Raw genomic sequence first — 22,759 nt, 5'->3', positions numbered from 1 at the left:
GTCACCCCTCATAAGCTACATTTTTATACAACTGTCTTTGAGATTCATGGGTTCTGGGTTGTAGTTTGATAGTTTCAGGTATCCACCACCAGCTACCCCAATTCTTTGGAACCTAAAAAGGGTTGTCTAAAGTGTGCGTAAGAGTGCCCACCAGAGTGACCTCTCGGCTCCTTTTGGAATCTCTCTGCCACTGAAGCTTATTTCATTTCCTTTCACATCCCCCTTTTGGTCAAGAAGATGTTCTCCGTCCCACGATGCCGGGTCTACATTCCTCCCCGGGAGTCATATTCCATGTTGCCAGGGAGATTCACTCCCCTGGGTGTCTGATCCCACGTAGGGGGGAGGGCAGTGATTTCACCTTTCCAGTTGGTTTAGCCAGAGAGAGGGGGCCACATCTGAGCAACAAAGAGGCATTCGGGAGGAGGCTCTTAGGCACAACCATAGGGAGGCCTAGCCTCTCCTTTGCAGCAACCGTCGTCCCAAGGGTAAAACCTATGGTAGAGGGCTCAACCCATCAAACCACCAGTCCCCTATGTCTGTGGTCATGTTAGCAACCATCGAGGTGGGGTAGGCCAATACCCCTGCATTCTCCACAGGCTCCTCAAGGGGGCACTACATCTTTTTTTTTCCTTGTTTTTCTTTTTTTTTTTTTTAACTTTCCCTTCTTTTTTAAATCAACTGTATGAAAAAAAAGTTAAAAACAAAACAAACATACAATAAAAGAACATTTCAAAGAGACCATAACAAGGGAGTAAGAAAAAGACAACTAACCTAAGATAACTGCTTAACTTCCAACATGTTCCTACTTTACCCCCAGAAAGTTACATAATATAGCAACATTTCTGTGAACTTGTTCCTACTATATCCATCAGAAATTAACAGACCATAGTCATTCCTGGGCATCCCCAGAACGTTAAATAGCTTATCTGTTCTTCTTGGATTATTGTTCCCCCTTCCTTAATTGCTCTCTATTGCTAGTTCCCCTACATTCTACATTAGAAACCATTTGTTTTACATTTTTCAAAGTTCACATTAGTGGTAGCATATAATATTTCTCTTTTTGTGCCTGGCTTATTTCGCTCAGCATTATGTCTTCAAGGTTCATCCATGTTGTCATATGTTTCACGAGATCGTTCCTTCTTACTGCCGCGTAGTATTCCATCGTGTGTATATACCACATTTTATTTATCCACTCATCTGTTGAAGGACATTTGGGTTGTTTCCATCTCTTGGCAATTGTGAATAATGCTGCTATGAACATTGGCGTGCAGATATCTGTTCGTGTCACTGCTTTCCGACCTTCCGGGTATATACCGAGAAGTGCAATCGCTGGATCGAATGGTAACTCTATATCTAGTTTTCTAAGGAACTGCCAGACTGACTTCCAGAGTGGCTGAACCATTATACAGTCCCACCAACAATGAATAAGAGTTCCAATTTCTCCACATCCCCTCCAGCATTTGTAGTTTCCTGTTTGTTTAATGGCAGCCATTCTAACCGGTGTTAGATGGTATCTCATTGTGGTCTTAATTTGCATCTCTCTAATAGCTAGTGAAGCTGAACATTTTTTCATGTGTTTCTTGGCCATTTGTATTTCCTCTTCAGAGAACTGTCTTTTCATATCTTTTGCCCATTTTATAATTGGGCTGTCTGTACTATTGTCATTGAGTTGTAGGATTTCTTTATATATGCAAGATATCAGTCTTTTGTCAGATACATGGTTTCCAAAAATTTTTTCCCATTGAGTTGGCTGCCTCTTTACCTTTTTGAGAAATTCCTTTGAGGTGCAGAAACTTCTAAGCTTGAGGAGTTCCCATTTATCTATTTTCTCTTTTGTTGCTTGTGCTGTGGGTGTAAAGTCTAGGAAGTGGCCGCCTAATACAAGGTCTTGAAGATGTTTTCCTACATTATCTTCTAGGAGTTTTATGGTACTTTCTTTTATATTGAGATCTTTGGTCCATTTTGAGTTAATTTTTGTGTAGGGGGTGAGGTAGGGGTCCTCTTTCATTCTTTTGGATATGGATATCCAACTCTCCCAGCCCCATTTGTTGAAAAGACCATTATGACTCAGTTCAGTGACTTTGGGGGCCTTATCAAAGATCAGTCGGCCATAGATCTGAGGGTCTATCTCCAAATTCTCAATTCGATTCCATTGATCTATATGTCTATCTTTGTGCCAGTACCATGCTGTTTTGGCAACTGTGGCTTTATAATAAGCTTCAAAGTCAGGGAGTGTAAGTCCTCCCACTTGGTTTTTCTTTTTTAGAGTGTCTTTAGCAATTCGAGGCATCTTCCCTTTCCAAATAAATTTGATAACTAGCTTTTCCAAGTCTGCAAAGTAGGTTGTTGGAATTTTGATTGGGATTGCATTGAATCTGTAGATGAGTTTGGGTAGAATTGACATCTTAATGACATTTAGTCTTCCTATCCATGAACATGGAATATTTTTCCATCTTTTAAGGTCCCCTTCTATTTCTTTTAGTAGAGTTATGTAGTTTTCTTTGTATAGGTCTTTTACATCTTTGGTTAAGTTGATTCCTAGGTACTTGATTTTTTTAGTTGCTATTGAAAATGGTATCTTTTTCTTGAGTGTCTCTTCAGTTTGTTCATTTCTAGCATATAGAAACATTACTGACTTATGTGCATTAACCTTGTATCCCGCTACTTTGCTAAATTTGTTTATTAGCTCTAGTAGCTGTATCGTCGATTTCTCAGGGTTTTCTAGATATAAGATCATATCATCTGCAAACAATGACAGTTTTACTTCTTCTTTTCCAATTTGGATGCCTTTTATTTCTTTGTCTTGCCGGATTGCCCTGGCTAGCACTTCCAGCACAATGTTGAATAACAGTGGTGACAGCGGGCATCCTTGTCTTGTTCCTGATCTTAGAGGGAAGGCTTTCAGTCTCTCACCATTGAGTACTATGCTGGCTGTGGGTTTTTCGTATATGCTCTTTATCATGTTGAGGAAGTTTCCTTCAATTCCTACCTTTTGAAGTGTTTTTATCAAAAAGGGATGTTGGATTTTGTCAAATGCTTTTTCAGCATCTATTGGGATGATCAATTGACTTTTCCCTTTTGACTTGTTAATGTGTTGTAATACATTGATTGATTTTCTTATGTTGAACCATCCTTGCATGCCTGGAATGAACCCCACTTGGTCATGGTGTATGATTTTTTTAATGTGTCTTTGGATTCGATTTGCAAGTATTTTGTTGAGGATTTTTGCATCTATATTCATTAGGGAGATTGGCCGGTAGTTTTCCTTTTTTGTAGCATCTTTGCCTGGTTTTGGTATTAGATTGATGTTAGCTTCATAGAATGAGTTAGGTAGTGTTCCATTTTCTTCAATGTTTTGAAAGAGTTTGAGTAAGATTGGTGTCAGTTCTTTCTGGAAAGTTTGGTAGAATTCCCCTGTGAAGCCATCTGGCCCTGGGCATTTATTTGTGGGAAGATTTTTGATGACTGATTGGATCTCTTTGCTTGTGATGGGTTGGTTGAGGTCTTCTATTTCTTCTCTGGTCAGTCTAGGTTGTTCATATGTTTCCAGGAAATTGTCCATTTCCTCTACATTATCCAGTTTGTTGCCATACAGTTGTTCATAGTATCCTCTTATAATTTTTTTAGTTTCTTCAGGATCTGCAGTTATGTCACCTTTTTCATTCATTATTTTGTTTATATGGGTCTTCTCTCTTTTTGATTTTGTCAGTCTAGCTAGGGGCTTGTCAATCTTGTTGATCTTCTCAAAGAACCAACTTTTGGTGATATTTATCCTCTCTATTGTTTTTTTGTTCTCTATGTCATTTATTTCTGCTTTAATCCTTGTTATTTCTTTTCTTCTACTTGGTTTAGGATTGGTTTGCTGTTCATTTCCTAGCTTCTTCAGTTGATCCATTAGTTCTTTGATTTTGGCTCTTTCTTCCTTTTTAATATATGCGTTTAGTGCTATAAATTTCCCCCTTAGCACTGCTTTTGCTGCATCCCATAGGTTTTGGTATGTTGTGTTCTCATTTTCATTCGTCTCTATATATTTAGCAATTTCTCTTGCTATTTCTTCTTTAACCCACTGATTGTTTAGGAGTGTGTTGTTGAACCTCCAGGTATTTGTGAATTTTCTAAGTCTCTGATGGTTATTGACTTCTAATTGTATTCCATTGTGGTCAGAGAATGTGCTTTGAATAATTTCAATCTTTTTAAATTTATTGAGGCTTGTTTTATGTCCCAGCATATGATCTATTCTGGAGAAAGTTCCGTGAGCACTAGAAAAGTATGTGTATCCTGGTGATTTGGGATGTAATGTCCTGTATATGTCTGTTAAATCTAATTCATTTATCAGATTGTTTAGGTTTTCAATTTCCTTATTGGTCTTCTGTCTGGTTGATCTATCTATAGGAGAGAGTGATGTGTTGAAGTCTCCCACAATTATTGTGGAAACATCAATTGCTTCCTTTAGTTTTGCCAGTGTTTCTCTCATGTATTTTGTGGCACCTTGATTGGGTGCATAGACATTTACGATTGTTATTTCTTCTTGCTGAATTGCCCCTTTTATTAGTATGTAGTGGCCTTCTTTGTCTCTCAAAACATCCCTGCATTTGAAGTCTATTTTATCTGAGATTAATATTGCTACACCTGCTTTCTTTTGGCTGTAGCTTGCATGAAATATTTTTTTCCATCCTTTCACTTTCAGTTTCTTTGTGTCCCTGTGTCTAAGATGAGTCTCTTGTATGCAACATATTGATGGTTCATTTTTTTTGATCCATTCTGTGAATCTATATCTTTTAATTGGGGAGTTTAATCCATTTACATTCAACGTTATAACCGTGAAGGCATTTCTTGAGTCAGCCATCTTATCCTTTGGTTTATGTTTGTCATATTTTTCCCCTCTGTCTATTAATATCCTTTATTGAACCCATACTGAATCTCTTTAGTACTGAACCTTTCTCCAAGTCTCTCTGTCCTTTCTTTGTTTCTCTGTCTGTAGGGCTCCCTTTAGTATCTCCAGTAGGGCAGGTCTCTTGTTAGCAAATTCTCTCAGCATTTGTTTGTCTGTGAAAAATTTAAGCTCTCCCTCAAATTTGAAGGAGAGCTTTGCTGGATAAAGTATTCTTGGCTGGAAATTTTTCTCACTCAGAATTTTAAATATATCGTGCCACTGCCTTCTCGCCTCCATGGTGGCTGCTGAGTAGTCACTACTTAGTCTTATGCTGTTTCCTTTGTATGTGGTGAATTGCTTTTCTCTTGCTGCTTTCAGAACTTGCTCCTTCTCTTCTGTGTTTGACAGTGTGATCAGTATATGTCTCGGAGTGGGTTTATTTGGATTTATTCTATTTGGAGTTCGCTGAGCATTTATGATTTGTGTATTTATGTTGTTTAGAAGATTTGGGAAGTTTTCCCCAACAATTTCTTTGAATACTCTTCCTAGACCTTTACCGTTTTCTTCCCCTTCTGGGACACCAATGAGTCTTATATTTGGACGTTTCATATTATCTATCATATCCCTGAGGTCCGTTTCGATTTTTTCAATTTTTTTCCCCATTCTTTCTTTTATGCTTTCATTTTCCATTCTGTCAACTTCCAGGTCACTGATTCATTGTTCAACTTCCTCTAGTCTTGTACTATGAGTGTCCAGAATCTTTTTAATTTGGTCAACAGTTTCTTTAATTTCCATAAGATCATCCATTTTTTTATTTAGTCTTGCAATGTCTTCTTTATGCTCTTCTAGGGTCTTCTTGATTTCCTTTGTATCCCATACTATGGTCTCATTGTTCATCTTTAGTTCTTTGAGTAGCTGCTCTAGGTGCTGTGTCTCTTCTGACCTTTTGATTTGGGTGCTTGGGCTTGGGTTATCCATATCGTCTGGTTTTTTCATATGCTTTATAATTTTCTGTTGTTTTTGGCCTCGTGGCATTTGCTGAACTTGATAGGGTTCTTTTAGGATTTGTAGACCAATTGAAGTCCTTATCTCTAATTTATCAGATCTACAGCTTCGTAGAGTACACTTTCTCTAACTAACCAGCAGGTGGCGTCCACGAGCCACCTGTTCTCCACAAGCCAGTTCTCCCCTGCTTAGCCTTTTTGGTGAGTGGGGGAGTGAGTCTTGTGGGGTCCAATTGGTGTACCAAGCTTGCGTGTGTAGTTGGTGTTGCCTGCCCTGTATATGGGGCGTGTTTCTGAGTAGTCAGGGAGAGGGGGTGGCCCTAACAATCAAATCTCCCTGGTAATCCTAGAGTTTTAAAGCTGCTGCAATAGTCTAATCCTTCAGTTCAGTCCTGCCACAGTTTGTCTCTGCCACTGACCCACAAGTCCTTGGTATTGGCGTATGGCTCCTGAGACTTGCAAGTGGGCCCCTCTTCCAGGCTGTGCACCCCGGGTCCTCTGTTGAGGGATGACTGTGCTATGCCACAGGTGAGTGCCGTACCCCCAGGGCGGTTCTGGGCTGCTGGGCTGTGTAGGGAGGCTCCCAGTCTGCTGAAATGATGGCTGAATGGGGCTTTGTTAATTCACACTTCTCCACCTTCCCAACTCTGGGACAATCAGCCTAGGTTGCAGGGAAGGCTAATGTCCACGCCCAGTTTTGTGGTGTGTGCCTGTTATTTGAAGCGCTTCCGTCACACTGGGTTGTCTGTGGCAGCTCTGGGCTATGGGGCTGGCGATGGGCTGGAGTGTTTCCTGTCCACCAGGATGATGGCTGTGAGCGGACACCCCCCTTTTCTTGGGAAGTTGTGGTGTTTAGTGAATTTTCTCAGCCACTGGATTATTGCCTTTTGTTTCAGAGCTCTCTTAGTTCTGCTCTTGACTTGACCTGCCCAAACTGCAGGTCTTTGAAGCTTTCTGTATTGGGCTTCTTAGAGTAATTGTTTTAGAAAAAGAAAAAAGGATTAAAAAAAAAAAAAAGGGCCCTCCTCAGAGATCTAATGGGTTATTGAAATGCTAAGAGACAAAGCAACCAGGGCCATTAAGGAAAGGTCCACAGGGCAGAGAGATCAGCTTTTCTTCGGGATTTGCATATGCGCCTCAGGGCCTGAGCTCTGCCCTTCCCCTTTCTATGTTCACCAGAACTCCAAAAATCCTCCGCTTTTATTTTGGAGTTTTTCGTGTTGTTTTTTTTCTATGCCTGTCTCCTCTCTGCTGGGCTGGCTGCTCTCAGATTCTCTGGTGTCTGGTCTCAGTCTATCTATGGTTGGAGTTTGGATCAGTAGAATGAGTTTCCGATAAGGGCTGCCACTGCAGTTCTCCCTTCTCCTTCCCGGAGCTGACAGCCCCTCCTCCCACGGGACTGAGCCTGGCAGGGAGGGGCGCGGGTCCCCTGGCCGCAAAAACTTACAGATTTCGCTGGTCTCAGCAGTTCCACGTTTTCATGAGTGTTGTATGAAGTATGCCCAAAGTCAGATTGCTCTGTGGTGTCCAGTCCATGTAGTTCCTGGCTTTCTACCTACTTTCCTGGAGGAGTAACTAAAACATACAGCTCACCAGTCCACCATCTTGCCCCGCCTCCAATACTACATTGTTTTGAGGAGTAGATGAAATGATCAGAAAAATTTCTTAGCACAATGTCTGACACAAGGTATACAATAAATAAATCGCACATATTTTAATTAATAATAGCATTTGAGGATTGTGTTATTTGGACATATTTCTGACTGACTAATATTTAGAATAGCCTATGTTAAAAGTTTGGAGGAACAAAGTATCCTCTGTCCTCAGAGGATTTACTAGCTAGTTAGGTAGGCAAGGTATACACATAACTAATAGCATAAAAGTAAAATATATGTCATGCAAAAGATGATACAAGACGGGATATAATTAACTTTCAAACCTATGAGTTCAAATGATGCAGCGACTGAGCCTTGTGATTCTGTGATAAACCAAGACTTTATAATAGAAATGCATTTTTGGAAGATAGTAGAAAGCTACGTTTTACCTCACAATTTTCAGTGTTTCTTCTTCAAATGTACAGCAAACTGAAGAGCAGTTTTTCCCTTGGTCAATGTCTGAGAATGACAGATGTCCAAACTGGGAAATCTGCCATTACCAAGTGCTGACAAAATCAGACCCTTTGTGTAGAATGTTACTTCTCATTTATTTTGGGCACTTTGTTGGGTTTATTTTCAATGACCCTGCTGCTGTAGTTCTTGCCATTTCCCCGCAAAGGCCATCTCACAGTCTAATTGACTTTTGCTTAGGAACTTTCCCCTTGCAATAGGGCATATATTTACTTTCTCTCAATCTCATTTCATTGTTCTGACTCATGCCCCTTGGGTAACATAGGATTATTTTCCACCTCTTTTGGCACCCATGAACTTTCAATATTTGCCCACAGGTCCCTCCCCAACACTACACTGTCCCTCCAACTTGATAGCTTAGCTTGGGTATTAGTGTAAATGTTCCCAATTTAAATACTAAATTACTAGGTTATGTTTTAAGACTGTGTGCTGGGAGAAGTGAGGAGGGAAAAAGAAATGCTGTTGATTTAGAAGAGTGGATTGCAAGCCTGTAGAGGTGAATGGCTCCTGTGTCTCTGGTGAACTACCTGCCATGTTGCCGGGCTGGAGAGGAAGCAAGAAGTGGCAGGAGTCAATAAGAGACCAATTAAAGTCTGACCTCTTTGCTTGTGAAAAGCCTAGCTGCAGGTATCTGGGACAGACGGGTAGCTTCTACCTACCTCCCAAACTATGCAACTGCTTTAGAAACTTCTATTGTCAGGTTTGATGAAGGTGGGGGTCTGGGAGCAGGCTGGAAAGAATCTGTGGCTCAGGAATGATTTTCCATAACATAGGCCCACTTGGAAGCAGACCGTGAAGATGACTTTACCTTCTTGGATAAAAGTGAGCAGAAGGTAACGGGAGGAAAAAGTGCAATGGAGCAAACTGGGCATTGCCAATTTGTTTTAGAGAAAGAGAGGGAAGAATCTTCAAAGACAAAGTGCAAGAAGCAAAAAGGGAGACTAATATACATACTGTAAACACACCACACACCTCCATACAACCAACCCCCCTCAACACCTCCAAACCTATACCCACACCCACATGTGCTCATTCCCAATATTCGGGGAGGTCCTCTGACTTTCTGTGCAGCCGGATTGACAGGTTCTTGTCTGCAGGCTCTCTTTTTCCTCCAGAAACTGTCAAACAGGCAGTTGTGTGGGAGAAGGCACTTTTCTGAGAGGACAGTGTTAATGATTAAGGCCATTCTTGTTGAGTGTAGCTTTCCTGACAAACTAGTGTTATCATAATTAAATGCAGAAACCACCCTGCTAGCCTTCAAATTACTCTTATATGAGGTTATTTTTTTCTGTTTGCCTCAGTTGCTCCTGGCATCCCTCCCCTTGAAACCTGACTTCCAAGCAAATGTTTTGCAGGAAGCAAGTTTTTGTTTTCAGAAAAACTAGCTTGTTTCCCCAATCCTGTTGGAGTGAAGTTTGATTGATGAGTACCTCCAATTCCACTGTGCCCAGAGATTTCCCAGGCACATCCAGGGCATCTAGTGTCACCTGCGGAATTAGTACGAGATTCAAAGGTGTATGTTGTGCCAGATAACTACCAAGTTTTCTGAAATCACATGCCCTGCCCTCTAAGAGCTTTGATCTCATCATTAATTAGGTCTTCATTTTGACATTGAGTTGGCATTTTATTGCATGAATGAGTAAATTAAGACAAGGACCTTATCTTCTAGTTACTCCACCCTTCAGACTTATGTCCCAGTATTTCCCAGTGTACTCCTTCTGATAGAATGAGAATGGTTGCCATGAAGTCCAAACACACTGGGCTGCTGACTTTTGCTTATTGTAGCTCTCTAGTTTCTCCAAGTATATCCCAATTTTAGCCTTCTCTTGGCCCCAAATCTAGGTCCACCTCTTCCAGGAAGATTCTCTGCCTACTTTTCTAGATGACCTATCTCCCACATTTATTTGTCATTTATTCAGAATGGCCTTGTATTTTTTTAACTGCTCTGTGTATTTAAGGTTTTTGTTATCATTGGGGAAGGTAGGAGTTGTCTACTCCCAGAATGCCCAGCGTGATTCCAGTGCATAACAGGATAGTAAGGGCTCAAAAATGAAATGTTGGTTGATAATGCCATTGTTTTTTACTAGACTTAGAAAAGGCTTGATTTCCAAAGTTGGCATTGTTGTTCCTAAGATACGCTTGAATAATAATTGCAATATTACAGTATATTACAGCAATATACAGTCAGGCTATATAATATCTCTATTCATATTTAGTTCCCAGGCAGACACCAACCCTCATCTTGGTTAATAATTTGAAATGAAATTCTATTTGTCACAAGACTACCTATTGCACAAGAAACTGTACGGTTGATCCCCTTCAAATCCATCTTTTCCTTATTTCTGGTAAAGTAACTCCAAATGATGTTCCACTGGTGTTAGAGAGATTTCTTTGTCTATCAATGATTAGGCCAAATGAAGTGAAACATTTCAAAACAGTCTTCTTGATCTGTGCTTCCTCACAGAACAGCTTATTTTTAATCTATTTATGCACAGAATGGAGGAAGACTCACTCACCTAAGAATCTATGATTAAGGATATTGAAAGGCAACTAGTATGATTCCCTCACAAGGGTAGGGTCAGAAATGAACTAATTTCTAAAACTTATGCCTCAGATATGGAAAAAAAAAGCCCCACAAAAAAACAGATCCTCTTTCCAGACAGCTCTGTCCTTTCAGAGTGGGAATTTGTGAAATGAGACCTTAAAATCACATCGGGGAGGCGGGGCAAGATGGCAGACTGGTGAGCTGTATGTTTTAGTTACTCCTCCAGGAAAGTAGGTAGAAAGCCAGGAACTGCGTGGACTGGACACCACAGAGCAATCTGACTTTGGGCATACTTCATACAACACTCATGAAAACGTGGAACTGCTGAGATCAGCGAAATCTGTAAGTTTTTGGGGCGAGGGGACCCGCGCCCCTCCCTGCCAGGCTCAGTCCCAGGGGAGGAGGGGCTGTCAGCTCCGGGAAGGAGAAGGGAGAACTGCAGTGGCAGCCCTTATCAGAAACTCATTCTGTTGATCCAAACTCCAACCATAGATAGACGGAGACCAGACACCAGAGAATCTGAGAGCAGCCAGCCCAGCAGAGAGGAGACAGGCATAGAAAAAAAACAACACGAAAAACTCCAAAATAAAAGCGGAGGATTTTTGGAGTTCTGGTGAACATAGAAGGGGGAAGGGCAGAGCCCAGGCCCGAGCTCAGGCCCTGAGGCGCATATGCAAATCCCGAAGAAAAGCTGATCACTCTGCCCTGTGGACCTTTCCTTAATGGCCCTGGTTGCTTTGTCTCTTAGCATTTCAATAACCCATTAGATCCCTGAGGAGGGCCCTTTTTTTTTTTTTTTTAATCCTTTTTTCTTTTTCTAAAACAATTACTCTAAGAAGCCCAATAAAGAAAGCTTCAAAGACCTGCAATTTGGGCAGGTCAAGTCAAGAGCAGAACTAGGAGAGCTCTGAGACAAAACGCAATAATCCAGTGGCTGAGAAAATTCACTAAACACCACAACTTCCCAAGAAAAGGGGGGTGTCCACTCACAGCCATCATCCTGGTGGACAGGAAACACTCCTGCCCATCGCCAGCCCCATAGCCCAGAACTGCCCCAGACAACCCAGTGTGACGGAAGTGCTTCAAATAACAGGCACACACCACAAAACTGGGCGTGGACATTAGCCTTCCCTGCAACCTCAGCTGATTGTCCCAGAGTTGGGAAGGTGGAGCAGTGTGAATTAACAAAGCCCCATTCAACCATCATTTCAGCAGACTGGGAGCCTCCCTACACAGCCCAGCAGCCCAGAACTGCCCTGGGGGGACGGCACTCACCTGTGACATAGCACAGTCATCCCTCAACAGAAGACCAGGGGGTGCACGGCCTGGAAGAGGGGCCCACTTGCAAGTCTCAGGAGCCATACGCCAATACCAAGGACTTGTGGGTCAGTGGCAGAGACAAACTGTGGCAGGACTGAACTGAAGGATTAGACTATTGCAGCAGCCTTAAAACTCTAGGATCACCAGGGAGATTTGATTGTTAGAGCCACCCCCCCCTCCCTGACTGCCCAGAAACTCGCCCCATATACAGGGCAGGCAACACCAACTACACACGCAAGCTTGGTACACCAACTGGACCCCACAAGACTCACTCCCCCACTCACCAAAAAGGCTAAGCAGGGGAGAACTGGCTTGTGGAGAACAGGTGGCTCGTAGACGCCACCTGCTGGTTAGTTAGAGAAAGTGTACTCCACGAAGCTGTAGATCTGATAAATTAGACATGAGGACTTCAATTGGTCTACAAATCCTAAAAGAACCCTATCAAGTTCAGCAAATGCCACGAGGCCAAAAACAACAGAAAATTATAAAGCATATGAAAAAACCAGACGATATGGATAACCCAAGCCCAAGCACCCAAATCAAAAGGTCAGAAGAGACACAGCACCTAGAGCAGCTACTCAAAGAACTAAAGATGAATGATGAGACCATAGTACGGGATACAAAGGAAATCAAGAAGACCCTAGAAGAGCATAAAGAAGACATTGCAAGACTAAATAAAAAAATGGATGATCTTATGGAAATTAAAGAAACTGTTGACCAAATTAAAAAGATTCTGGACACTCATAGTACAAGACTAGAGGAAGTTGAACAACGAATCAGTGACCTCGAAGATGACAGAATGGAAAATGAAAGCATAAAAGAAAGAATGGGGAAAAAAATTGAAAAAATCGAAATGGACCTCAGGGATATGATAGATAATATGAAACGACCAAATATAAGACTCATTGGTGTCCCAGAAGGGGAAGAAAAGGGTAAAGGTCTAGGAAGAGTATTCAAAGAAATTGTTGGGGAAAACTTCCCAAATCTTCTAAACAACATAAATACACAAATCATAAATGCTCAGCGAACCCCAAATAGAATAAATCCAAATAAACCCACTCCGAGACATATACTGATCACACTGTCAAACACAGAAGAGAAGGAGCAAGTTCTGAAAGCAGCAAGAGAAAAGCAATTCACCACATACAAAGGAAACAGCATAAGACTAAGTAGTGACTACTCAGCAGCCACCATGGAGGCGAGAAGGCAGTGGCACGATATATTTAAAATTCTGAGTGAGAAAAATTTCCAGCCAAGAATACTTTATCCAGCAAAGCTCTCCTTCAAATTTGAGGGAGAGCTTAAGTTTTTCACAGACAAACAAATGCTGAGAGAATTTGCTAACAAGAGACCTGCCCTACTGGAGATACTAAAGGGAGCCCTACAGACAGAGAAACAAAGAAAGGACAGAGAGACTTGGAGAAAGGTTCAGTACTAAAGAGATTCGGTATGGGTACAATAAAGGATATTAATAGACAGAGGGGAAAAATATGACAAACATAAACCAAAGGATAAGATGGCTGACTCAAGAAATGCCTTCACGGTTATAACGTTGAATGTAAATGGATTAAACTCCCCAATTAAAAGATATAGATTCGCAGAATGGATCAAAAAAAATGAACCATCAATATGTTGCATACAAGAGACTCATCTTAGACACAGGGACACAAAGAAACTGAAAGTGAAAGGATGGAAAAAAATATTTCATGCAAGCTACAGCCAAAAGAAAGCAGGTGTAGCAATATTAATCTCAGATAAAATAGACTTCAAATGCAGGGATGTTTTGAGAGACAAAGAAGGCCACTACATACTAATAAAAGGGGCAATTCAGCAAGAAGAAATAACAATCGTAAATGTCTATGCACCCAATCAAGGAGCCACAAAATACATGAGAAAAACACTGGCAAAACTAAAGGAAGCAATTGATGTTTCCACAATAATTGTGGGAGACTTCAACACATCACTCTCTCCTATAGATAGATCAACCAGACAGAAGACCAATAAGGAAATTGAAAACCTAAACAATCTGATAAATGAATTAGATTTAACAGACATATACAGGACATTACATCCCAAATCACCAGGATACACATACTTTTCTAGTGCTCATGGAACTTTCTCCAGAATAGATCATATGCTGGGACATAAAACAAGCCTCAGTAAATTTAAAAAGATTGAAATTATTCAAAGCACATTCTCTGACTACAATGGAATACAATTAGAAGTCAATAACCATCAGAGACTTAGAAAATTCACAAATACCTGGAGGTTCAACAACACACTCCTAAACAATCAGTGGGTTAAAGAAGAAATAGCAAGAGAAATTGCTAAATATATAGAGACGAATGAAAATGAGAACACAACATACCAAAACCTATGGGATGCAGCAAAAGCAGTGCTAAGGGGGAAATTTATAGCACTAAACGCATATATTAAAAAGGAAGAAAGAGCCAAAATCAAAGAACTAATGGATCAACTGAAGAAGCTAGAAAATGAACAGCAAACCAATCCTAAACCAAGTAGAAGAAAAGAAATAACAAGGATTAAAGCAGAAATAAATGACATAGAGAACAAAAAAACAATAGAGAGGATAAATATCACCAAAAGTTGGTTCTTTGAGAAGATCAACAAGATTGACAAGCCCCTAGCTAGACTGACAAAATCAAAAAGAGAGAAGACCCATATAAACAAAATAATGAATGAAAAAGGTGACATAACTGCAGATCCTGAAGAAACTAAAAAAATTATAAGAGGATACTATGAACAACTGTATGGCAACAAACTGGATAATGTAGAGGAAATGGACAATTTCCTGGAAACATATGAACAACCTAGACTGACCAGAGAAGAAATAGAAGACCTCAACCAACACATCACAAGCAAAGAGATCCAATCAGTCATCAAAAATCTTCCCACAAATAAATGCCCAGGGCCAGATGGCTTCACAGGGGAATTCTACCAAACTTTCCAGAAAGAACTGACACCAATCTTACTCAAACTCTTTCAAAACATTGAAGAAAATGGAACACTACCTAACTCATTCTATGAAGCTAACATCAATCTAATACCAAAACCAGGCAAAGATGCTACAAAAAAGGAAAACTACCGGCCAATCTCCCTAATGAATATAGATGCAAAAATCCTCAACAAAATACTTGCAAATCGAATCCAAAGACACATTAAAAAAATCATACACCATGACCAAGTGGGGTTCACTCCAGGCATGCAAGGATGGTTCAACATAAGAAAATCAATCAATGTATTACAACACATTAACAAGTCAAAAGGGAAAAATCAATTGATCATCCCAATAGATGCTGAAAAAGCATTTGACAAAATCCAACATCCCTTTTTGATAAAAACACTTCAAAAGGTAGGAATTGAAGGAAACTTCCTCAACATGATAAAGAGCATATACGAAAAACCCACAGCCAGCATAGTACTCAATGGTGAGAGACTGAAAGCCTTCCCTCTAAGATCAGGAACAAGACAAGGATGCCCGCTGTCACCACTGTTATTCAACATTGTGCTGGAAGTGCTAGCCAGGGCAATCCGGCAAGACAAAGAAATAAAAGGCATCCAAATTGGAAAAGAAGAAGTAAAACTGTCATTGTTTGCAGATGATATGATCTTATATCTAGAAAACCCTGAGAAATCGACGATACAGCTACTAGAGCTAATAAACAAATTTAGCAAAGTAGCAGGATACAAGGTTAATGCACATAAGTCAGTAATGTTTCTATATGCTAGAAATGAACAAACTGAAGAGACACTCAAGAAAAGATACCATTTTCAATAGCAACTAAAAAAATCAAGTACCTAGGAATCAACTTAACCAAAGATGTAAAAGACCTATACAAAGAAAACTACATAACTCTACTAAAAGAAATAGAAGGGGACCTTAAAAGATGGAAAAATATTCCATGTTCATGGATAGGAAGACTAAATGTCATTAAGATGTCAATTCTACCCAAACTCATCTACAGATTCAATGCAATCCCAATCAAAATTCCAACAACCTACTTTGCAGACTTGGAAAAGCTAGTTATCAAATTTATTTGGAAAGGGAAGATGCCTCGAATTGCTAAAGACACTCTAAAAAAGAAAAACCAAGTGGGAGGACTTACACTCCCTGACTTTGAAGCTTATTATAAAGCCACAGTTGCCAAAACAGCATGGTACTGGCACAAAGATAGACATATAGATCAATGGAATCGAATTGAGAATTTGGAGATAGACCCTCAGATCTATGGCCGACTGATCTTTGATAAGGCCCCCAAAGTCACTGAACTGAGTCATAATGGTCTTTTCAACAAATGGGGCTGGGAGAGTTGGATATCCATATCCAAAAGAATGAAAGAGGACCCCTACCTCACCCCCTACACAAAAATTAACTCAAAATGGACCAAAGATCTCAATATAAAAGAAAGTACCATAAAACTCCTAGAAGATAATGTAGGAAAACATCTTCAAGACCTTGTATTAGGCGGCCACTTCCTAGACTTTACACCCAAAGCACAAGCAACAAAAGAGAAAATAGATAAATGGGAACACCTCAAGCTTAGAAGTTTCTGCACCTCAAAGGAATTTCTCAAAAAGGTAAAGAGGCAGCCAACTCAATGGGAAAAAATTCTTGGAAACCATGTATCTGACAAAAGACTGATATCTTGCATATACAAAGAAATCCTACAACTCAATGACAATAGTACAGACAGCCCAATTATAAAATGGGCAAAAGATATGAAAAGATAGTTCTCTGAAGAGGAAATACAAATGGCCAAGAAACACATGAAAAAATGTTCAGCTTCACTAGCTATTAGAGAGATGCAAATTAAGACCACAATGAGATACCATCTAACACCGGTTAGAATGGCTGCCATTAAACAAACAGGAAACTACAAATGCTGGAGGGGATGTGGAGAAATTGGAACTCTTATTCATTGTTGGTGGGACTGTATAATGGTTCAGCCACTCTGGAAGTCAGTCTGGCGGTTCCTTAGAAAACTAGATATAGAGTTACCATTCGATCCAGCGATTGCACTTCTCGGTATATACCCGGAAGATCGGAAAGCAGTGACACGAACAGATATCTGCACGCCAATGTTCATAGCAGCATTATTCACAATTGCCAAGAGATGGAAACAACCCAAATGTCCTTCAACAGATGAGTGGATAAATAAAATGTGGTATATACACACGATGGAATACTACGCGGCAGTAAGAAGGAATGATCTCGTGAAACATATGACAACATGGATGAACCTTGAAGACATAATGCTGAGCGAAATAAGCCAGGCACAAAAAGAGAAATATTATATGCTACCACTAATGTGAACTTTGAAAAATGTAAAACAAATGGTTTATAATGTACAATGTAGGGGAACTAGCAATAGAGAGCAATTAAGGAAGGGGGAACAATAATCCAAGAAGAACAGATAAGCTATTTAACGTTCTGGGGATGCCCAGGAATGACTATGGTCTGTTAATTTCTGATGGATATAGTAGGAGCAAGTTCACAGAAATGTTGCTATATTAGGTAACTTTCTTGGGGTAAAGTAGGAACATGTTGGAAGTTAAGCAGTTATCTTAGGTTAGTTGTCTTTTTCTTACTCCCTTGTTATAGTCTCTTTGAAATGTTCTTTTATTGTATGTTTGTTTTCTTTTTAACTTTTTTTTTCATACAGTTGATTTAAAAAAGAAGGTAAATTAAAAAAAAAAAAAAAAAAAAAAGAAAAACAAGGAAAAAAAAAGAGGTAGTGCCCCCTTGAGGAGCCTGTGGAGAATGCAGGGGTATTCGCCTACCCCACCCCCATGGTTGCTAACATGACCACAGACATAGGGGACTGGTGGTTTGATGGGTTGAGCCCTCTACCACAGGTTTTACCCTTGGGAAGACGGTTGCTGCAAAGGAGAGGCTAGGCCTCCCTATGGTTGTGCCTAAGAGCCTCCTCCCGAATGCCTCTTTGTTGCTCAGATGTGGCCCTCTCTCTCTAGCTAAGCCAACTTGAAAGGTGAAATCACTGCCCTCCCCCCTACGTAGGATCAGACACCCAGGGGAGTGAATCTCCCTGGCAACGTGGAGTAGGACTCCCGGGGAGGAATGTAGACCTGGCATCGTGGGACGGAGAACATCTTCTTGACCAAAAGGGGGATGTGAAAGGAAATGAAATAAGCTTCAGTGGCAGAGAGATTCCAAAAGGAGCCGAGAGGTCACTCTGGTGGGCACTCTTATGCACACTTTAGACAACCCTTTTTAGGTTCTAAAGAATTGGGGTAGCTGGTGGTGGATACCTGAAACTATCAAACTGCAACCCAGAACCCATGAATCTCGAAGACAGTTGTATAAAAATGTAGCTTATGAGGGGTGACAGTGGGATTGGGAATGCCATAAGGACCAAACTCCACTTTGTCTAGTTTATGGATGGATGTGTAGAAAAGTAGGGGAAGGAAACAGGCAGACAAAGGTACCCAGTGTTCTTTTTTGCTTCAATTGCTCTTTTTCACTCTGGTTGTTGTTCTTGTTATTTTTGTGTGTGTGCTAATGAAGGTGTCAGGGATTGATTTAGGTGTAGAATGTACAACTATGTAATGGTACTGTAAACAATCGAAAGTACAATTTGTTTTGTATGACTGCGTGGTATGTGAATATATCTCAATAAAATGATGATTAAAAAAAAAAAAAAAAACAAAAACCTATAGAAAGAACTCCAATACCCACCCCCAAAATCCACATCCACCAATTTTAATATTTTGCCACATTTGCTGTATCATTCTTTCTAGTGAATCTATCAATTCATCCATCTGTTATCTATTTATTTACTGAATATTTGAGAGTAAATTTATATATCATGCTCCTTGAACATTCAATTTTTCTGTGTACATTTCCTAAAAACAAGGATATTTATTTATGTAACATTTATCAAGTTCAAGAAATTTAACATTGATACAAAGCTTACAATCTGTTTGGTTTTGCTAAAGCTGACGAAATGCAGTATACCAGAAATGGACTGGCTTTTAACAGTGGGGATTTATTAGCTTACAAATTTACAGTTCTAAGACCGTGAAAATGTCCAAATTAAGGCATCAGCAGCACGATACCTTCTCCAAAGACCAGTTACCGGTGAGCTTGGGCTCCTCTGTTAGATAGCAAGGCACATGGCGATGCCTGCTGGTCCTTCTCTCCTGAGTTTCATTGCTTTAGCTTCTGGCTTTTCCATCTGTGGCTTTTTCTCTAAACTTCTCTGGGGCTTTTTCTGTGATCTTCTCTCTTAATTTCATCTCTTCTCTTCAGTATGTGTTTTATAAAAAAAAAAAAAAAAAATGTAGCTTATGAGGGGTGACAATGTGATTGGGAAAGCCATAAGGACCACACTCCACTTTGTCTAGTTTATGGATGGATGAGTAGAAAAATAGGGGAAGGAAACAAACAGACAAAGGTACCCAGTGTTCTTTTTTACTTCAATTGCTCTTTTTCACTCTAATTATTATTCTTGTTATTTTTGTGTGTGTGCTAATGAAGGTGCCAGGGATTGATTTGGGTGATGAATGTACCACTATGTAATGGTACTGTAAACAATCGAAAGTACGATTTGTTTTGTATGACTGCGTGGTATGTGAATATATCTCAATAAAATGAAGATTAAAAAAAAAAAAAAGTGAAGGAGAAATTAAGACATTCTCAGATAAACAAAGACAGAGAATTCATTGGTAGCAGGCCTGCCCTGAAAGATATACTAAAGGGACTCCAGGTTCAAATGAAAGGAATGATCTCTAGTCTTTCCCCATAATTTTTTTTTGTTTGTTTTGTTTTTTTTTAATATAACACTTGAAAGTATAAAATGGTACATTTCCAAAAATACATATATTTTTTTTCTGCACCAGCACCTTGTATAGTAGAAGTATCTACTTTTTACTCATTTGTTTCAATGCACTACTTTATCTACAATTTCATTACATGTATACAGCAAATAGGTAAGCATGGCTTTTACATCCTTAACGATTTTTTTTCTATACAGGGAAGTTTTTAAAAAAAATACTTGAACACTTTGTCCAGTAATGTGACTCATAATGCATGTACCTTGTTCTCAAACATTTTTTTTTAAGGTGTAAAATAAAAGTTCAGTAATTGTGGCTCAGATACTTATCTTTTTAAAAAATAGTGTTGCAGTTTTGTTCTTTGAATTACTTTCCAAAATTTCCTTGTCAATTTTTCTCTTACGGCACACTTTCTTCTAAGACTAAAAAATGTTTCAGGCAATATAAAAAAGGCTGCAATTTCTGCCCTTTGAGGGCACTGCAGTGACTCAACAGCATACCGCATTTTGAACCCTTGTTGAAATCCCTTCACTCATGACATCCCTGACCAAGGGTGCACGCACGATGGTTTCCATTTCCCCGACCGTTTTCCAAGGCCGCAGCTCGCCGCGCGCGCCTCCAGGAGCAGGGGCAGGACCGGGGGCCGAGCCCGGGAGTCAGAGGGCCGCGCGGGGGGCGCCGAGCGCGCGGAGAGCCCCGGGCGGGGCGCAGGAACCCCCACCCGCGCGCCCCCCAGCCCCCGCAGGCATGTCGCCTTCCGGTGGCTCCCAGAGAGGGCCGGCGGGCGCGGGGTAGAAAGCGGGTCTCCGTCGGCGCTGTTTGGGCGCGGGCAGGGGAACCCGGGCTGGAGCCGCCGGCCGCGCGCCCGCCCCGCGCCGGCCCCGCGCCCGCCCCGCGCGGCCCCGCACGGTCCCGCGCTAGCTGATCTGTTCTTAAACCACTGTAATATTTATTGGTAGTGTTTTGGAGGTTTGTTAGCAGTTTTTTTTTTTTTTTTTTATAATCATTTTATTGAGATATATTCACATACCACGCAGTCATACAAAACAAATCGTACTTTCGATTGTTTACAGTACCATTACATAGTTGTACATTCATCACCTAAATCAATCCCTGACACCTTCATTAGCACACACACAAAAATAACAAGAAAAATAATTAGAGTGAAAAAGAGCAATTGAAGTAAAAAAGAACACTGGGTACCTTTGTCTGTTTGTTTCCTTCCCCTATTTTTCTACTCATCCATCCATAAACTAGACAAAGTGGAGTGTGGTCCTTATGGCTTTCCCAATCCCATTGTCACCCCTCATAAGCTACATTTTTATACAACTGTCTTCGAGATTCATGGGTTCTGGGTTGTAGTTTGATAGTTTCAGGTATCCACCACCAGCTACCCCAATTCTTTAGAACCTAAAAAGGGTTGTCTAAAGTGTGCATAAGAGTGCCCACCAGAGTGACCTCTCGGCTCCTTTTGGAATCTCTCTGCCACTGAAGCTTATTTCATTTCCTTTCACATCCCCCTTTTGGTCAAGAAGATGTTCTCCGTCCCACGATGCCGGGTCTACATTCCTCCCAGGGAGTCATATTCCACGTTGCCAGGGAGATTCACTCCCCTGGGTGTCTGATCCCACGTAGTGGGGAGGGCAGTGATTTCACCTTTCAAGTTGGCTTAGCCAGAGAGAGAGGGCCACATCTGAGCAACAAAGAGGCATTCAGGAGGAGACTCTTAGGCACAAATATAGGGAGGCCTAGCCTCTCCTTTGCAGCAACTGTCTTCCCAAGGGTAAAACTTATGGTAGAGGGCTCAACCCATCAAACCACCAGTCCCCTATGTCTGTGGTCATGTTAGCAACCATGGAGGTGGGGTAGGCGAATACCCCTGCATTCTCCACAGGCTCCTCAAGGGGGCACTACATCTTTTTTTTTTTTTTCCTTATTTTTCTTTCTTTTTTTTTTTTTTTTTTAACTTTCCCTTCTTTTTTAAATCAACTGTATGAAAAAAAAAGTTAAAAAGAAAACAAACATACAATAAAAGAACATTTCAAAGAGACCATAACAAGGGAGTAAGAAAAAGACAACTAACCTAAGATAACTGCTTAACTTCCAACATGTTCCTACTTTACCCCAAGAAAGTTACATAATATAGCAACATTTCTGTGAACTTGTTCCTACTATATCCATCAGAAATTAACAGACCATAGTCATTTCTGGGCATCCCCAGAACGTTAAATAGCTTATCTGTTCTTGGATTATTGTTCCCCCTTCCTTAATTGCTCTCTACTGCTAGTTCCCCTACATTCTACATTAAAAACCATTTGTTTTACATTTTTCAAAGTTCACATTAGTGGTAGCATATAATATTTCTCTTTTTGTGCCTGGCTTATTTCGCTCAGCATTATGTCTTCAAGGTTCATCCATGTTGTCATATGTTTCACGAGATCGTTCCTTCTTACTGCCGCGTAGTATTCCATCGTGTGTATATACCACATTTTATTTATCCACTCATCTGTTGAAGGACATTTGGGTTGTTTCCATCTCTTGTCAATTGTGAATAATGCTGCTATGAACATTGGCGTGCAGATATCTGTTCGTGTCACTGCTTTCCGATCTTCCGGGTATATACCGAGAAGTGCAATCGCTGGATCGAATGGTAACTCTATATCTAGTTTTCTAAGGAACTGCCAGACTGACTTCCAGAGTGGCTGAACCATTATACAGTCCCACCAACAATGAATAAGAGTTCCAATTTCTCCACATCCCCTCCAGCATTTGTAGTTTCCTGTTTGTTTAATGGCAGCCGTTCTAACCGGTGTTAGATGGTATCTCATTGTGGTTTTAATTTGCATCTCTCTAATAGTTAGTGAAGCTGAACATTTTTTCATGTGTTTCTTGGCCATTTGTATTTCCTCTTCAGAGAACTGTCTTTTCATATCTTTTGCCCATTTTATAATTGGGCTGTCTGTACTATTGTCATTGAGTTGTAGGATTTCTTTGTATATGCAAGATATCAGTCTTTTGTCAGATACATGGTTTCCAAAAATTTTTTCCCATTGAGTTGGCTGCCTCTTTACCTTTT

Source organism: Choloepus didactylus, chromosome X (assembly GCF_015220235.1).
Source record: "Choloepus didactylus isolate mChoDid1 chromosome X, mChoDid1.pri, whole genome shotgun sequence".
In the NCBI taxonomy this organism is placed as follows: domain Eukaryota; kingdom Metazoa; phylum Chordata; class Mammalia; order Pilosa; family Megalonychidae; genus Choloepus; species Choloepus didactylus.
The sequence above is the reverse complement of the archived record's forward strand: the minus strand, read 5'-3'. Positions refer to the sequence as shown.